At 44.9% G+C, this 18,834-nt stretch overlaps 2 non-coding genes and 1 pseudogene across 2 annotated transcripts; 1 reads left to right on the forward strand and 2 right to left on the reverse strand.

Annotated features, from left to right (window-relative positions):
* The first annotated feature begins 597 nt into the window (after positions 1 to 597).
* Positions 598 to 692, forward strand: trnay-gua (transfer RNA tyrosine (anticodon GUA)). The gene is made up of 2 exons: positions 598 to 634; positions 657 to 692. It is a non-coding gene; the product is annotated as a tRNA-Tyr (tRNA).
* Positions 693 to 4,825: 4,133 nt separating this feature from the next.
* On the reverse strand, positions 4,826 to 7,151 carry LOC137336098 (zinc finger protein 271-like; annotated as a pseudogene).
* Positions 7,152 to 18,037: 10,886 nt separating this feature from the next.
* Positions 18,038 to 18,122, reverse strand: trnak-uuu (transfer RNA lysine (anticodon UUU)). The gene is given in 2 exon segments: positions 18,038 to 18,073; positions 18,086 to 18,122. It is a non-coding gene; the product is annotated as a tRNA-Lys (tRNA).
* Between the last annotated feature and the right edge of the window lie 712 nt (positions 18,123 to 18,834).

Consider the following 18,834-nt stretch of genomic DNA (forward strand, 5'->3'; position numbering starts at 1 on the left):
CATTATTCATTGTGTCACTGGCCCAGGCTGTGGAGAACACGGAGCAGCTCACACTCCCACAGCGCTGCGGTATGAGCAGGTACCGAGTCAGTCTCAGTCATGAGCACTGGAATCCACGAGTCCGGGTGTGTCAAAGGTGCACGGTGAACAATCACCAAAGTGAAACATTTTTGCCACTTCCCTTCCATACCTCAGCTGGTCGAGCGACAAGACTGTCGCGGAAAATAAGATAAATTCATCCTGATGTCATTTGTTCAATTCCGGCTTGATGGAGTACGTGTTCTTTTACAATAAGCAGCAATTAGTTCAAGGTCACTCTCTTAACTTTACACACAACTTACAGATTAACATGTTGCCATGAAGGCACAGGACGCCTCTTTTCCTTTCACAAACCGTAAAACTTTCTGTGTCTGCCCAAACAAGGCTGCTCTGCCTCTGCTCACCAGCAGGGAGTGCTTTTGAGCAGCAAGACTTCAAAACACTCAGCTCTCACTTTCAGGCAAAAGAAGTCTTCGATCAGCACCGGACTCCACGAGTCTGAACATGTCAACAGGCGCACGGTGAACAATCACCAAAGACAGTGATTTATAACTCTTCCCTTCGATAGCTCAGCTGGGAGAGCGGAGGACTGTAGTGAATTAAACCAAAGTAAAGTCATCCTTAGGTCGCTGGTTCAATTCCGGCTCGAAGGAGTGAGTGTGATTTTGGAATAAGCAGCAATTACCTCAAGGTCGCTCTCTGAACTTGACAGGCAGCTTACAGATTAACATGTTGTCACTGAGTCACAGGACACCACTGTTCCTTTCTCAAACCTGAAAGCTTTCTGTTTCTGCCCGAGCATGGCTGTTTCACTCGAGCATTTCCCTCTGCTCACCAGCAGGGAGTGCCTTTGAGCAGCAACACTTCAAATCGCCCTCAATTTCAGGCAAAAAGGTCTTCGATCAGTCAGTCAGTCAGGGCTCACGCTGCTCCCTCAATCTCGGGCGGCTGTTGCTTTCCAGTGACCTCGTCTTCCTTCCGCAGGCTCGGGCTCTTCTCAGCATCATTCATGATTACTGTGGCTTCCCGTTCTGCTGTTCCTCACTTGCTGATGCTCGATACCGCCGATTGGAGCAAAGTATTTAATATATTCAGGGAGCGGCAACCCAAGGCAAGATTTCTCTTCTGGTCGTGGAGCAGCTTGGAGGCGAGTGCGAGGCGGGAACTGTGAAGGGTGATTTACAAACAGCAAACGAGGAATTAGCTCAACTGGTAGAGCGCTCACTTGGCATGTGAGAAGTAGCGGGATCGTTGATTATATTCTCCACTCACCGTTTGTCTTGGTGCAATTATACAGAAACAAGAGTGTTGTCCTTGAGTCCATAGCCCATGAACTTCCTAAACTTCACTGTGTGTTTGTGTACAGAGAGGTCAAGGGGCAGCAAATCTTTTGATGTGCTGCAGTAAGCAAAATTTCTTGATTTTGCTCTGCAGCAAAGATGGAAAGATGAGGTGAGAGATGGAAAAAAAAGCATCGTAATCCTTGATGCTTTCTCTGAAGATTGAATTCAGGACCTTCAGATTATGGCACTGAACCACTGCTTGCTGCACTGAGAAGGCACTTACCAGGTATGGAGCCAGGCAGCACCACCAAGTGGAACAGCTTGCAAGGTATTGAAAGCCATAAAATAATGCAGTTTGCATTAAAAAAAACTCCCAAGCCAGGTAGGAATCGAACATATCGTCTGCTGAGCCATAGTCAGATGCGTTATCCATTGCACCACTAACCCCAGTTATAGTGAGGAAGTGGCAGTGGGAGACAGTGGGCATGGCTGAGGTACTAAATAAATACTTTGCATCTGTCTTTGCCAAGGAAGAAAATGCTGCCAGAGTGTCAGTAAAGGAAGATGTAGTTAAGATACTGGATTGGCTAGAAATTCATAAAGAGGAGGTACTTGAAAGGCTGGCTGGACTTAAAGTAGAAACGTCACCTGGTCCGGATGGGATGCATTCCAGGTTGCTGAGGGAAGTAACGGTGGAAATTGCAGAGGTACTGGCCATAATCTTCCAAACATCCTTAGATATGGGGGTGATGCCAGAGGACTGGGGAATTGCAAATGTTACACCATTGTTCAAGAAAGGGTGAAAGATAAAACCCAGCATCGACAGACCAGTCAATTTAACCTCGGTAGTGGGGAAAGTTCTAGCAACGATAACCCGGGCACAATTAGCAGTCACTTGGACAAGGATTAGGGAAAGCCAGCACGGATTTGTTAAAGGCAAATCGTGTTTAACTAACTTGATACAGTTTTTTGATAAGGTAACAGAGAGGGTCGATGAGGACAATTCGGTTGATGTGGTGTGTATGGACTTCCAAAAGGCGTTAGATAAAGTGCCGCATAATGGGCTTGTCATCAAGATTGAAGCCCATGGAATAAAAGGGGGCAGTTGCAGCATGGATACAGAATTGGCTGAATAACATGAAGCAGAGAGTAGTGGTGAATGACTGATTTTCGGAATGGAGGGAGGTGTACAGTGTTGTTCCCCAGGGGTCGGTGCTGGGACCACTGCTTTTCTTGATATACATTAATGACTTGGACTTGGGAAAACAGGGCACAATTTCCAAATTCTTGCCACCAAAATGCTCCACTCCACTGTCATCTGCATTAAACACCCATTTTGCAAGTTTATTAATGTATTATGTATTTGGTCGCAATCTTCATCAATATTATCTAAACTCCACCCCATCCGCCAATCTGGTGTCATCTGTAAATTTTGAAATTGTACTTCCGATTCCCGAGTCCAAATCGTTTATGTGAATTGTGAACAGTGGTCCCAGAACCAATCCTTGTGGAACATCACTTTCCACCTTATACAGTGTGAGTCGCTACAATTAACCCCACTCTCTGTTTTAGAGCAGTAGTCAAGAGAAACTTCTTTAGATAGGGAGTAGGCAGTCTGTGGAATTCACTTCCACGGTTAGTGTTTGGGTCACACAGTTCTGTAATGACAAGTGGTCCTCATGTTTTTATCCAAAACAGGCCTCAGCCCAGTCATTTACTCCAAATGTTGGTGCAATAGTTCAAGCTAAGAGGCGCCAGGTATTGGGAGCAGCAGTAGCAGTAAACAACATCTTAATGTATGGAAGTAACAATAGAGTTCATTTTCATCTATTTCCAGTTTAATAACTTGTGCTGAATGTGGTCCAGGCCAAGTGCCAGGATATCAGGTCAGGTTCACCATAGGAAATGAGTTTGACACCCCTGAGATGGACAATGTGAACAGGATTACCCTCATCCACTTCTTCAAAAAACTCAAGCAAGTTTGTGAGACACGACCTTCTTTCCCAGAAGCCATGTTGAGTATCTCGAACGGTCCCTTCTCTTTCCCCGTGATGATAAACAGCATCTCTTAGGATCCCATCAAGCATCTTCCCTCTGATCGAGGTCACACTGATGGGCCTGTCATACCCCGGCTCTGATTTGTCCCCTTTAATGAAAATGGGAACTACGTGAGCTACCTTCCAATCTCAGGGGACAATCCCTGACTCTATTGAGCTGTTGAAGATACAGGCAAGGGGCTCACAGAGCACCCGTCCCATCTCTTTAAACACCCAGGGGTGGATATCATCTGGACCTGGAGCACAATGCATTTTGAGAGTTCATAATTTATCCAAAGTGACATCCCATTCTATTTTAATATTTATGATGTTATTGTTGACAGCACATCCCACAGCTGGAATCTGAGCATCATCCACAGGAGTGGAGGCTGATGAGAAATAGTCATTTAACAGCTCTGCTATAGCCCGGGAATCTGTCCTGAACTGTCTTTGAGTGGCCCTAAACCATCTTTAATGGTCTTCTGACTCCTGACGTAGCTGGAAAGACATTTGCTATTATTCCCACAATTGTGCACCATCTTCTTTTCCAAAGATCTCTGAGCTTCTCCAATGGCTGCTTTTGTCTCCCTCGATTGTGGGTGATATTTGTCCCAATTCTCCTGTAAACTGAATTCATCCTGATCCGATCTGGGTTAAATGTAAGACAGTTCAGGGAGTCGGGAATCATTCACCGCTAGACCCACACTGAGAGGTAAAATCCCAGACGGTTCCTTAGTAAGGATTCCTCTGGTTCCTCGGCATATATTTGTCAGGATACTGAAACCCAGCTTTCTTACAGTCCACTCCTGGAGGCCCCACTCCCTGAGCCTGCAACCTTCAGCAGGGTCAGTGGTGGAGTTCCGCAGTAGGAGTGATCCCAGAGTAACTGTCGGGATCGCCCCCACCCTGTGGATGGTCCGGGTCGTGTATTTTTAGTGATCCTGGTGTCTAACACGCACACATCAATAAAACCATGAATTCTGGAAACACACTGCAGGTCCTTCTTTATCAGGAGATCGAATGACTGTTGTATAATTGTACCAGCAGTTAACAGGCTCCTGTGAACTCCTCCGTCTGCTGTTTTAACGCAGACTTTAACTCATTTATTTTTAACGGGTTTATTTTAAATGAGTTAACGCCTGCCTTAAATGGTAGACTCAGGACTGTCACTCAAACAGGTGAAATCTCCATAGAATAATTACCACTGTCATTTTTAGACTGGATGCCTCACGGAGACTTTGCTGTCAGAGAAGGGAGACGAGAAAGACCAAAGTGCCGTTTGCCCCTCTCAGTGTGGCCCTGAAGGACTGTGTCCAGGCTGAAGTTCTGTTCCCCCCGGACGATCCTCCCCCCAGATTGTCCTTTCTGAGCTCCAGTCAGGTGATGCTAAACACTCAGGTGGGAAAGACCAAAATCTACAACAAGGTGTTTAAAACAAATCTGATTTATTTTACAGATATCCAGATTATTAAACTCCAGCCCAGTTATAGGGGTTATTAACATCAGCAGAAACAAACCCCAACTGTCAGAATGAACATGGGTCAGTCCTGGATGGGATTAACAGCAGAATCCAACCCCTGCAGTCATATGTGAACTCGCTGGTGTCTCAGCACGTGTGATGACTGAGTGAATCCCTTCCCACACACGGAGCAGGTGAACAGCCTCTCCCCAATGGGCGTGAGTTGATGTGTCAGCAGTTCATTTCTGCTTTTAAAGCTCTTCTCACAGTCAGTGAATTAACAGGTCACTCAATAGTGTGAACAAGTTAATGTTTCAGAAGGTGGGATGAATTAGTGAATCCCTTCCCACACACGGAGCAGGTGAACAGTCTCTCCCCAGTGTGAGTGCGTCGATGTCTCAGCAGTTCGTTTCTGATTTTAAATCTCTTCCCAAAGTCAGAACATTTAAAGGTCTCTCACCAGTGTGAACTCGCTGGTGTCTCAGCAGGGTGGATGACCGAGTAAATCTCTTCCCACAGAAGGAACAGGTGAACGGCCTCTCCCCAGTGTGAGTGCGCTGGTGTGTCAGCAGATCAATTTTGATTTTAAATCTCTTCTCACAGTCAGAACATTTAAAAGGTCTCTCATTGGAGTGAACTCGCTGGTGTGACAGAAGGATGGATGACCGAGTGAATCTCTTCCCACACACAGAGCAGGTGAACGGTCTCTCCCCAGTGTGACTGCGTTGGTGTCTCACCATTTCGTTTCTGATTTTAAATCTCTTCCCACAGTCAGGACACTTAAAAGGTCTCTCATCAGTGTGAACTTGCTGGTGTGACAGAAGGTGTGATGATTGAGTGAATCTCTTCTTACACACAGAGCAGGTGAATGGCCTCTCCCCAGTGTGAGCTCGCTGGTGTGTCAGCAGAGTGGATGACCGAGTGAATCCCTTCCCACATGCAGTGCAGGTGAACGGCCACTCCCCAGTGTGACTGCGTTGGTGTGACAGCAGATCAATTTTGCTGTTGAATCTCTTCTCACAGTCAGAACATTTAAAAGGTCTCTCATCAGTGTGAACTCACTGGTGTGACAGAAGGTTGGATGACCGAGTAAATCTCTTCTCACACAAGGAACAGGTGAACGGCCTCTCCCCAGTGTGAGTGCGTTGGTGTCTCAATAGTTCAATTCTGATTTTAAATCTCTTCCCACAGTCAGAACATTTAAAAGGTCTCTCATCAGAGTGAACTTGCTGGTGTTGCAGAAGGTGGGATGACTGAGTGAATCTCTTCTTACACACCGAGCAGTTGAATGGCCTCTCCCCAGTGTGAACTCGCTGGTGTGTCAGCAGGATGGATGACCGAGTGAATCCCTTCCCACACACGGAGCAGGTGAACGGCCTCTCCCCAGTGTGAGCGCGTTGGTGTGTCAGCAGATTCCTTTTGCTTTTAAACCTCTTCTCACAGTCAGAACATTTAAAAGGTCTCTCATCAGAGTGAACTCGCTGGTGTGACAGAAGGTGGGATGACTGAGTGAATCTCTTCTTACACACGGAGCAGGTGAACGGGCTCTCCCTAGTGTGAACTCGCTGGTGTGTCAGCAGGGTGGATGAACCAGTGAATCCCTTCCCACACACGGAGCAGGAGAACGGCCTCTCCTCAGTGTGAACTCGCTGGTGTGACAGAAGCTGAGATGACCGAGTGAATCCCTTCCCACACACGGTGCAGGTGAACGGCCTCTCCCCGGTGTGAATGCGTTGGTGTGTCAGCAGGTTACTTTTGCTTTTAAACCTCTTTTCACAATTCGAACACTTAAAAGGTCGCTTATCAGAGTGAAATCGCTGGTGCATCAGGAGTCTGTATGACTGAGTGAATCCCTTCCCACACACGGAGCAGGTGAACGGCCTCTCCCCAGTGTGACTGCGTCGATGAGTTTCCAGCAGTGACGGGTAATTGAATCCCTTCCCACAGTCCCCACATTTCCACGGTTTCTCCGTGGTCCGGGTGTCCTTGTGTCTCTCCAGGTTGGACGATCAGTTGAAGCCTCGTCCACACACAGAACACGTGTACGGTTTCTCCCCGCTGTGAATGGTGTGATGTTTTTTCAGGCTATGTAACTGGTTAAAGCTCTTTCCACAGTCAGTGCACTGTAACACTCTCACTCGGGTGTGTGTGTCTCGGTGATTTTCCACTCACACTGATGTTTGAAATCTTCTCCCAGAGACAGAACAGACAAACATTTCTCCTTCCACATTCAAAGGCCGATGATCTTCAAGTCCTAATGAATCAAATGACTCTGTCAGATCTTGACGTGATCTTTGGTTTGAGTTTCCTGTCTGCAAATCCTCCCCTTCTAATACCCTGTAAAAGGAGTTTATAAAAGTTATCACTGTAAATACAGGATAGAAATTCAGATCAGATAACTCGTCGTTCTATGGAACATTCTTTCCTCTCTTATTCCTCAAAGATGTAAATCCCTGTCCCACACACTCTTCCTCCTCCCTGTGCTGAAATCCAAACACATCGCATCATCTTTGAGTGGCCCTAAACCATGAGTGAAAGGGTGAATGTGAGAGAGTGAGTGTGAGAGAGTGAGTGTGAGAGAGTGAGTGTGAGAGAGTGAATGTGAGAGAGTGAGTGTGAGAGAGTGAATGTGAGAGAGTGAATGTGATGACAGCAGTGGGCTCGGTGTGGAGAATGAAGTGGGGCAGGTGGAGCATATTTCACTGGGGCAGCAGTGATCATAATCTCATTAGGTTTAGAACAGTTATGGAAAAGGACAAGGGACAGTCAAATGTGAAAATTCTTAACTGGAGGAGGGCTAATTTCATGAGTTAAAATAGGATCTTGTCCAGGTGAATTGGTATCAAAAATTGGCAGGCAGAACAGTAATTGAACAATGGGAGGCCTTCGAGGAGGAGTGGGTTTGGTCGAGAGTAGACTGATTCCCACGAGGAGGAAAGGAATAGCATCCAAAGCTAGAGCTCCCTGGATGACTGAAGAAAAAGAGATCACCATTTCTCCTTCATTTACAGACACTCCCTGACTGATCACCATTTCTCCTTCATTTACAGACTCCCCCTGACTGATCACCATTTCTCCTTCATTTGCATATGTTCCCTTATCGATCACGATTTCTCCTTCATTTACAGATGCTCCCTGACCGAATACCATTTCTCCTTCATTTATAGACACTCCCTGACCGATCACGATTTCTCCTTCATTTACAGACGCTCCCTGACCGATTACCATTTCTCCTTCATTTACAGACGCTCCCTGAGAAGTCCCAGTTTACACCGCGCATGCGCGGGCCCGCGGCCTTTTGTTGAGAGTTGGTCCGGAGCGAAACGGGAGAAACCGGAAACCGGCGGGTAGTGAGGGGGGATAATGTTCACTGTTTTATATTCGGGTCTGGGGCCGCACTCGGGGTTTGTGAAGCCTGAGCCTGGGCCTGAGCCCGGACCCGGGCCCCGGGGTTTATTGATCCTCTTGCTCCGATCCTCTCACCTGCACCGAACGCGCTCCTCCCGCAGCCTCGACTGACCGCGCATGCTCAGGACACGCTGCCCGATAATGAGTCAGACTGCGCCTGCGCGCTGTGCTCCACTGATTCAGATAGGGCACAATCTGTACCGTGCTGCATGCTGGGTGTTGCAGCCGCCATTGCTGGTATTAACATCTTGCTGAGAAGCAAATACATTGGAAGAAGCGAAAGCGCGTTTGGACCAAGGAAAATAAAATTAACTGAAACCCCAGCTCTTCGTGCCATTTAAACTGGCACAAACACACAGCGCAGACGCTCCACCACTTTGGTAAACTCCAGAAAATATTTTTTACGGTAACTTTTATTAATTTCGTTTTATTAAATGTTGCAACTGACGGGTTCAATTAAGGTTTATTTTCGAACTGCACCTCAGGATGTCAGTGTCAACACTAATCCCGCCATGGTGATGAAGGAGAGTTCCGTATCAATGGGAGGAGCGGAAATTGACTGGAGGGGTGAGCGGGTGAGTTGGTCCTCCAATCAATCGGAGTGTGTGAGGGGCGAGAGTTGCGGCACAGAATGGGCGGGTCTGAGCCCAGATGCCCGTCATTGTCTGAAACATAATTTTTAAAATCTAATTTATCTTAAACTCCAGAAGACGACTTGATCTTTCTGTTGCGTTTTGAAACAGATCAAAGCAGATGAGGTGGAGCAAGCATTTCAACATTTATTAGAAAAACACATTAATTAAGAACAGCCAACATGGATCATTTGAGAGAACTCAAGTCTACTGATAAAGGGAATGTCGTGGATATTGTGTACATTGATTGTGAAAGGGTGTTTGGTAAGATGTCGGACAGGAGGCTTGTTGATAAAATTAATACTGCCCGTATTATCGGGAATGAGGCAGTGTGGATAGGAAGTTGTGTAAAGGGCAGAAAACAGAGAGTCGTGGTTAATGGATGTTCTTCAGACTGGAGGGATATTAACAGTGGTGTGCCCCAGGGTCAGTGTTACCATGGCTCTTCTCAATATAGAGAATGATCTGAGCTTGGGTATGTGGGACACAAGGTGAAGATTTCTAGATGACGCCAAAATTGGCACCTTGGGCAATTGTGACGTCCACGGGTTAGTAAATGGGGCAGGTGAAATTTAATGCAGAGAAATGTGACGGGATACATTTTGAGAGGAAGAAAAATGAGATGAAATGTAAACTAAATGGTCAAAGTTTTAAAGTCGAGCAGCAAAGAGACTTAGGTGTGTAAGTTTCTAACTAATGCATTGTCTTATTTATTAACAAGTCTGTGAGTCAGCAACTTTAATACCTCATTAAGAAATATATGAGCAAATTCTCTTGCCTCTACCGTTCCAGAGTAAACATGCAAATCCCCCGTGTAGACGAGATCAGTCCTCTGGATGGAACAACGTACGCCCTGAGCTTGATCTCGGGTGTCTCCAGTCCCAACTGCCCCTTACATCAGTATCCCCTCATTTTTATACCCTGTTGTGATCCATCTCTGTCACAGGAGCTGCAACTTCCCTAATCTGTGGTTTACAAGGACACATTGCTTGGTTCCCAGCAGTTACTTTTCTTCAGTAGTGTTCTCCTGATCCCTGAACTACCCTGCTTACTGTTAATTAGAATCATAGAATCATAGAAAATTTACGGCACAGAAGGAGGCCATTCGTCCCATCCAGCCTAATCCCACTTTCCAGCACTTGGTCCATAACCTTGTCGGTCACAGCACTTCAGGTGCATATCCGGGTACCTTTTAAATGAGTTGAGGGTTTCTGCCTCGACCACCCTTTCAGGCAGTGAGTTCCAGACACCTACCAGCCTCTGGGTGAAAAATGTTTTCCTCAGCTCCTCAATAATCCTACTACCAATCACTTTAAATCTATGCCCTGCCCTTTGTTTATTGACTTCTCTGCTAAGGGAAATCGGTCCTTGCTACCCAGCCTATCACGGCCACACATAATTTTGTACACCTCAATGAAATTACTCCTCAGCCTCCTCTGTTTCAAAGAGAACAATCCCAGCCTATCCAATCTTTCCTCGTGGATAAAATTATCCAGTCCTGGCAACATCCTCGTAAATCTCCCCTGTACCCAATCAAGTGAAATTACACCCTTCCTGTATTGTGGTGACCAGAACTGTACACAGTTCTCAAGTTGTGGCCTAACCAGTGTTATATACAGTTCCAGCAAAACCTCCCTGGTCTATGTCGTGCCTAGTAAAGGAAAGAATTCCATATGCCTTGTTAACCACCTTATCTACCTATCCTGCTACCTTCAGGGATCTGTGGACATGCATTCCAAGGTCCCTCACTTCTTCTACACCGTTCAGTATCCTCCCATTTATTGTGTATTCCCTTGCCTTATTTGCTGGCCCCAAATTCATTACCTCACACTTCTCCGGATTGAATTCCATTTACCACTTTTATGCCCACCTGACCAGTCCATTGAAATCTTCCTGCACTCTACAGCTTCCTCCTCACTATCAACCATGCGGCCAATTTTGTATCATCTGCAAACTTCTTGATCAAGCCCCCGACATTTAAGTCCAAATCATTAATATACATCACAAAAAGCAAGGGACTGAGTACTGAGCTCTGCGGAACCCCACTGGAAACAGCCTTCCAGTCAAAAAAACACCCGTCGATCATTACCCTTTTTTTTCCTGCCACTGAGCCAATTTTGGATCCAACTTGCAACTCTCCCTTGGATCCCATGGGATTGTACCTTTTTGACCAGTCTGCCATGTGCAATCTTGTCAAAACTCTTGCTAAAATCCATGTAGACTACATCAAATGCATTACCCTCATCGACTCTCCTTGTTACCTCCTCAAAAAATTCAATCAAGTTAGTCAGACACGACCTTCCCACAACAAATCCACGCGGACTGTCCTTGATTACTCCGTGCCTTTCTAAGTGATGGTTTATCATGTCCCTCAGAATTGATTCCCAAACTTGCCCACCACCGAAGTTAGACTGACTGGCCTGTAATTACTCGATCTGTCCCTCGGTCTCTTTTTAAACAATAGTACAACATTAGCAGTCATCCAATCCTCCAGCACCACGCCTGTATCCACTCAGAATTGGAAAATGATGGTTAGAGCCTCCGTTATTTCCTCCCTTGCTTCTTTTAACACTCTGCGATACATTTCATCCCTCTCTGATGATTTATCTACTTTCAAAGATGCTGAACCCCACAATGCTGCTTCTCTCACTAAGTTTATCGCATCCAATATTTCACACTCCTTCTCCTTAACTACAACGTCTGCACCATCCCTCTCTTTTGTGAAGACGGAAGCAAAGTATTCATTAAGAACCATACCTACATCATCCGCCTCCACACATAGGTTCCTTTCTTGGTCTCTAAAAGTCCCTACTCTTCCCTTCATTATCCTCTTATTTTTAATGTATTTATTAAACATCTTTGGATTTTCCTTGATTTAATTTGCCAATATTTTTTGATTCCCTCTCTTTGGTTTCCTAATTTCCTTTTTAATTTCACCCCTGCACTTTTTATACTCCTCTCGGCTTTCTGTATTATTGAGCTCTCGGTGTCTGACATGAGCTTTCCTTTTCTGCCTTACCTTACCCTGTATGCTGCTTGACATCAGGAGATAAAATTTTATATTCATTAAATAAGCATCACACATTACAATCTGATCTACTATGTTGCTCACTCTGGTTTAGGTTTACATTATGGTTAATAACAGAAAAAGTCCTGTTCCTTCCCCTTATCAGATTAGAGATTCCAACTAGCCGATTGTGTGGAATGGAATGTCTGATTAGTGTTGCCATGGCGACCTGCCTGCAGTCAAGCGCCTGTTTGAGTTTCTAACTCAGATTAAACTTCTCTTTCCCATAATACACATTATATCAGACATTTAATGTCAATGTATTTTAGCCATGTTATGTTAATATTTCTAAAGCCTGCAAAGTGTTCAGATGCACAAACCTTTAAAAGTGGGAGGTCAAGTTGATCAAGTGGTTGAAAAAATTCATGTGATCCTCGGTTTTACAAATAGGGGTATAGAGCACAAAAGGACAGAGGCCATGTAAACCTGTACAAGTTATTGGTTAGGCTGCGGTTAGAATATTGTGTCAAGTTTTGGGGATCTTACACGAGGGAAAATGTCAAGGCCATGGAGAGAGCGCAGAAGAGATTCACTGAAATGTGAAATATCAGTGACGAGAGACTTTAGTTATGAGGAGAGACTGGAGAAACTGGGACTCTTTTCATAGATCAAAGAACGGTAAGGGGAGATCTCAGGGTAGTGTTCAAAATTTGATTATGGGCATTGTCTAAATGTGTTAGGGACACTCAATGTCTCCTAATGTCTGTGTACAGGCGAGGAGCAGATGGGTTTATCTTATCATCTTCTGGTTAAATGTTGTTCTCATCGAGGTGAGCACCCAGTGTCAACACTCTCCACTCAGGTACAGCATGGGTTAGATACAGACTAAAGATCCTCTACACTGTACCATCAAACACTCCCAGGACAGGTACAGCACGGGTTACATACAGAGTAAAGCTCCCTCTACACCGTACCATCAAACCCTCCCAGGACAGGTACAGCACTAGTTAGATACAAAGTTGAGATCCTCTCTACTTTGCCTACTTTGCCATTAAACACTCCGAGGGCAAGTACAGCAGGGGTTACATATAATGTACCACAAAACCCTCATAGGGCAAGTACAGCACGGGTTAGATACAAAATAAAGCTCCCTCTACTTTGTCCCATCAAACACTCCTGGGGCAGGTACAGCACGGGTAAGATACAGAGTAAAGCTCCCTCAGCACTGCCCTATCAAACACACCCAGGATAACGACAGCACAGGTTAGACACAGAGTAATGCTCCCTCTACACTGTCGCATCAAACTCTCCCAAGGCAGGGACAGCGCGGGTTAGATACAGAGTAAAGCTCTCTCCACACCCTCTACACTGTCCCATCCAACACTCACAGACCTTACTGAGCAGGGTTTCTAGGCACTGCAGTGATGTCTTAAACCAGTGCCATTCAGCCCATCTGGTCCTGTCCGTGTCCCTTTTAAGGTGGAGAGTTGGGACATCCTTTCTCAAAACAAATCCCACCGGTTCAGAGTGAGAATCCCAGGGGAAGGGTCAAGGTCCAGATTGTGGAATGCCTGTACAAAATGCCGGCTTTTTTAAAGTCATGACGCTGATCAAAGTCTGCGTGAAGTTTTCTTGCCATTTGTGTCAAGATTTGGAAAAGACCTGCTGCCTGACACTTTAAATATTGCACAGCTTTAAAAGTAGCTCACAGTGTCCGAAGAGGCAGTGATATCATTAGGTTTTTATGTATCTCCTTGTGCTCCATCTCCTTAACAACACTAGCTGATCACAGCAATGTTTTCATCAAATGGAATCCCAGTGTGAAAAATTGCACAATTTCACAGCGAAGCAACATAGGCAAGATTGGTGGGAGATGCGACTGGAGATAATGGGCCTGGGGCAGTGAGAACATCTCTTTGCATTAAGATATTCAGTATCCGAAGATGCAGGGAGATGAGGCCGTTGTGTCTATTTATCCTGGTGTCTGCAAAATCCATCGTCTCTCAACACCCAGCATCATTCTCCCCCTTTCCTGCTTTCCAGTTAAGGTTTTTTTCTCGTTAAGTCGCAGTATTTGCTTTGAACATCTAATTCACCGGCATCTGGAGGAGCAGAGGAAGGTGGAGATAAAGTAATGACAGAAACAGAAGGAGATGGCTCGTGATGGCAGAATCTTGGGTGTGTCAATTGCTTCAAGTGAGACATGACAGCCCTGCGTTGCCTTGCACCTTTCCAAGGAGCTGCACTGATTCGGTGCGTGCGTTTTGGAAATGGAAACAGTTCCACCAGCAGCTTGTGGTAATATTTCCCCTCACTGTCCATTTCATGTACCTGCCTACCCGCACTTGGTGCTGTTGTTGTCTGAACAACTCTTTCATGTTCTAACAGCAAATTCCATTTTGTGCGAGCAACTTGTCTGGGAAGAAAGTGACGTGAGCTTCAAAGGTACAAGTCGGAAAGGCAGCGTTGGTCTGCTTGCTTGAATGAAAATTGCAGCGGATTCGCTGGTGGTCCAGTGCTGAGGATTCGGCGCTCTCGCCGCCGCGGCACCATGTTTGATTCCCGATCAGGGAACTTGACTTTCCTGGTGTTGTTCAAAATAGCACCAACCAAATTCCCCCGACTGAGCACAAAGCTCGCTCCTGATCAACATGAGCAATTTCACCGCTCCTGCCTGAACAGCCAGCAGCCCATCATTCTTCAATTTTACAACCCATAAGAGCGATACACAATGCACTTTCTTGCCTTCTGTAAAATGCCTCCTGTTCGAAAGTCGTGCCGCTGATCAAAGTGTGCATGAAGTTTTCTTGCCATTTCTGTCATGATTTGGAAAAGATCTGCTGCCTGACACTTTAAATGTTGGCGACCTTTAACTGTATCTCACAGTGTTCGAACAGTCACTGTTATCATTAGCCTTTGATGTATCTTCTTTTACTCCATTTCCTGAACAACACCAGCTGATCACAGCATCGCTTTCTTCAAGTTGAATCCCAGTGTGAAAAAATGAACAATTTCAAAGCTGAGCAACGTGTGCAAGATTGGAAGCAGAGTGCGAGTGGAGATAATTGGCTTGGATCAGTGATCCCTTCAGCATTCAGACATTCATTATCTGAAAGAAGCACGGAGATGATATTTTTGTCTCGATTTATCAATGTGGAAAAGAAGCAGGGAGTTGAGATCCTTTTGTCCATTCATCCTGCAACAGACAAAATCCTTCGCCTCTCAATACCCAGCATCTTTCTTTCCAACTCCTTGCTCTGCAGGGAAGTCTTGGTTTCATTAATTCTCCGTGTTTGCAGCAAACATCTAATTCACCTGGCAGATCTGGCCGTGTCTTCTAGTCAAACGTCATCCCATCGTGTTGACATCATGTTAGCAACTCAAGATAAGCTGACTTATGTTGATGGAATGCATTCGAGCCAGTTTTCTAGATCAATATGTTGAGGAACCAACAAGGGAACAGGCTATTTTAGAACTGGTATTGTGTAATGAGACAGGATTAATTCGTAATCTTATAGTAAATGATCCTCTGGCGAAGAATGATCATAATATGATAGAATTTCAGATTGAGTTTGAGAGTGATGTCGTTAAGTCCGATACTAGGGTCTTAAAATTTAAACAAAACCAATAACGTTGTTATGAGAGGTGAGTTGGCTTAGGAGTTTGGGACATTCGATTAAAAATATGATGGTAGATAAGCAATGGCGAACATTTAAAGAAATAATTCATTATTCCTCAACAAAATTACATTCGTTTGAGGATTAAAAACTCCACCGGAAAAGTGGTGCAACCTTGGTTAACTGGAGAAATTAATAATAGCATTAGGTTAAAAGAGGCTTACAATGGTGCCAAAATGAGTAGTAAGCCTGAGGATTAGGAGGGTTTGGGAAATCAGCAAAGGATGACCAAGAAATTGCTAAAATGGGAGAAAATAGAATGAGGGTAAACCAGCAAGAATTATAAAAATGGATTGTTAGAGCTTCTACAAGTATGTATAAAGGAAGAGATTAGCGAAAGTAAACACGGGTCCCTTGGAGGCAGAGACAGGAGAATTTATATTGGAGAATAAGGAATGGCAGAGATGTAAACAAGTATTTGGTATCTGTCGTCATAGTAGATGAAACAAAAATCATACCGGAACTATTGGGGAACCAAGGTTCTAATGAGAGTGCGGAACCTAAAGCAATTAATATTAGTAATGAAAAAGTACCGGATAAATTAATGGGACTAAAAGCTGACAAATTCATTGGCCCTGATGGCCGACATCCTAGGGTTTTAAAAGAGTTGGCTGCAGAGAAAGTTGGTTTTATCTTCCAGAGTTCCCATGATTCTAGAAAGGTCCCCATGGTTGGAAGATACCAAATGTAACCCCGCTCGTCAAGAAAGGAGGGAGAGAGAAAACAGGGAAATACAGGCCATTTGGCCTGAAAATAGTAGTAGGGAAATTGCGAGAATTTATTACTAGGGACTTGGTAAGAGGGCACTTAGAAAATCATAATATGGTTAGGCACATGCAACACGGTTTTATGAAAGGGAAATTGTGTATGGCAACTCTATTAGAGGTTTTGAGGGTGTAGATAGCAGGTACTTTAGTTCTGTCTTCAGAAAGGAGGACACAAATAACCTCCTGGAAATGTTAGGGTACCAAAGGTCTAGTGAGAGGGAGAAAATGAAGGAAATCAGTATTAGTAAAAAAAAATAGTGCTTGGGAAATTAATGGGGCTGAAAGCTGACAAATCCCCAGGGCCTGATAATCTACATCCCAGAGTACTAAAGGAAGTGGCCTTGGAAATAATGGATGCTTTGGTGGTCATCTTCCAAAATTCGATAGACTCTGGAACAGTTCCTCCAGATTGGAGGGTGGTAAATGTAACCCCACTATTTAAAAAAGGAGGGAGAGAAAAAAACAGGGAACTACCGACCAGTTAGCCGAACATCAGTAGTGGGGAAAATGCTGGAGTCCATTATAAAGGATGTGATAACAGAAAACTTGGAAGGCATTAACGGGATTGGACAGAGTCAGCATGGGTTTATGAAAGGGTTTGGGGATTTGTTGACGTACAGAAAACAGAAAGTCGGAATAAAGAGGTCATTTTCGGATTGGCAGGTTGTAACTAGTGGGGTGCCGTGAATATCAGTGCTTGGGCCTCAGCTATTTACAATCTATATGAATGACTTAGATGAGGGGACCGAGTGTAATGTATCCAAGTTTGCTGACGATACAAAACTAAGTGGGAAAGTAAGCTGTGAGGAGGACGCAAAGAGGATGCAAAGTGATACAGACAGGTTAAGTGAGTGGGCGAGAAGTTGGCAAATGAAGTATAAAGTGGGGAAATGTGAGGTTATTGACTTTGGTAGGAAGAATAGAAAAGCAGAATACATTTTAAAAGGTGAGAGATTAGGAAATGTTGATTCAGAGGGATTTTTGTGTGCTTGGACATGGATCACAGAAAGTTAACATGCAGATGCAGCAAGCAATTAGGAAAGCAAATGGTATGTTGCCCTTTATTGTGAGGTGGTTGGATTACAAAGATAAGGAAGCCTTGCTGTAATTATATAGGGTTTGGTGGGACCGCATCTGGAGTACTGTGTACAGTTTTGATCTCCTTACCTGCGGAACGATACACTAGCCTGAGCGTGGGTGTAACAAAGGTTCACTAGATTGATTCCTGGGATGACAAGGTCGTCCTGTGAGGAGAGATTGAGTAGAATGGGCCGATATTCTCTGCAGTTTGCAATAATGAGATGATCCAATTGAAACATGTTAAATTCTTAGAGGGCTTGACAGGTTAAATCCTTGGAAGTTGTTTCCCCTAGCTGGAGAGTCTAGAACTAATGGTTATAATCTCAAGATAAGGGGCCAGCCATTTCGGACAGAGATGAGGAACAATTTCTTCACTGAGAGGGTTGTGAACCATTGGAACTCTCTGCCCCAGAGGGCTGTGGATGCTGAGCCATTGGATAGATTCAAAACAGTGACAGATAGATTTTTGGACACGAAGGAACTCAAGGGAGATGGGGATAGGCCGGGGAAGGAGAGTTGAGGTCGAAGATCAGCGATGACGTTATCAAATGGCGGAGCAGGCTCGAGGGACTGGATGGCCAACTCTTGCTCCTTTCGCTGATGTTGGTCCGCTGGAAAAGCAGAACTTGCCAGCTGTTTTAAAATTTTTAGCCTGAACAGGGACTTGAACCCTGGACTCTCAGATCACTACCTGTTTTAAAAGTGTGATGCTCTACCGACTGAGCTATGCAGGCGCCCTGCTGAACTAGCTTCCATCATAGAGATTCATGGTGGGACTCTGAATTATCCCTGGCGAAGCCGAATTCGGGGGAATATCCCTTCGAGAGAATTTTCAGCAACGTTTTTAGGAGAATCCTTGTTTCTGTTGAACATGATGTAAGAAACATAGACAGTGAACTCGTGATTTTGCAATTCTTCTTGTTTGTACAAAATGTCTTGTCATTCGTTAGCACCAATTAAAAAAAACACTTCACAAAATGGCTCAAAAGCTAAACTTGTTCCACACGGGAGCTGGAAAAGGTCTCTCGACCTTTCAGCCGATCAACAATTGAAAGCTGAATAATTTCAACCGTCACACCGTGACACCAGGCAGCAGATTTGCCTCCCGAATATTCCCTACATGACACTTCAAACCGATGAATACCTGCTTCACGGAAAGAAGAATTGTGTTTTTGGTTCTTTGGATTTAAAGATCTCGTGCCAGCCGCTTTACCATTTCAACTATCACCAATCGCCCTCTCTCCCTCCAAGAAACAAATAAACTCTCACCTGCTGTTGCAAGACGGGAGGCCAGAGGAGCCTCAGTGCCCACATGGGGACATGAAGAAGTCGATGTGTTATGGAACCGGTTTTACCTTGAACTCCAGTCAAAATGTTGAGAAGGTTCAACTACTTTAGACGGCGCTGGAGTTCACAACCCCACCATTTCTCGAGCGTATAATTATT

The sequence above is a fragment of the Heptranchias perlo genome, chromosome 20 (genome assembly GCF_035084215.1).
Source record: "Heptranchias perlo isolate sHepPer1 chromosome 20, sHepPer1.hap1, whole genome shotgun sequence".
Lineage (NCBI taxonomy): Eukaryota > Metazoa > Chordata > Chondrichthyes > Hexanchiformes > Hexanchidae > Heptranchias > Heptranchias perlo.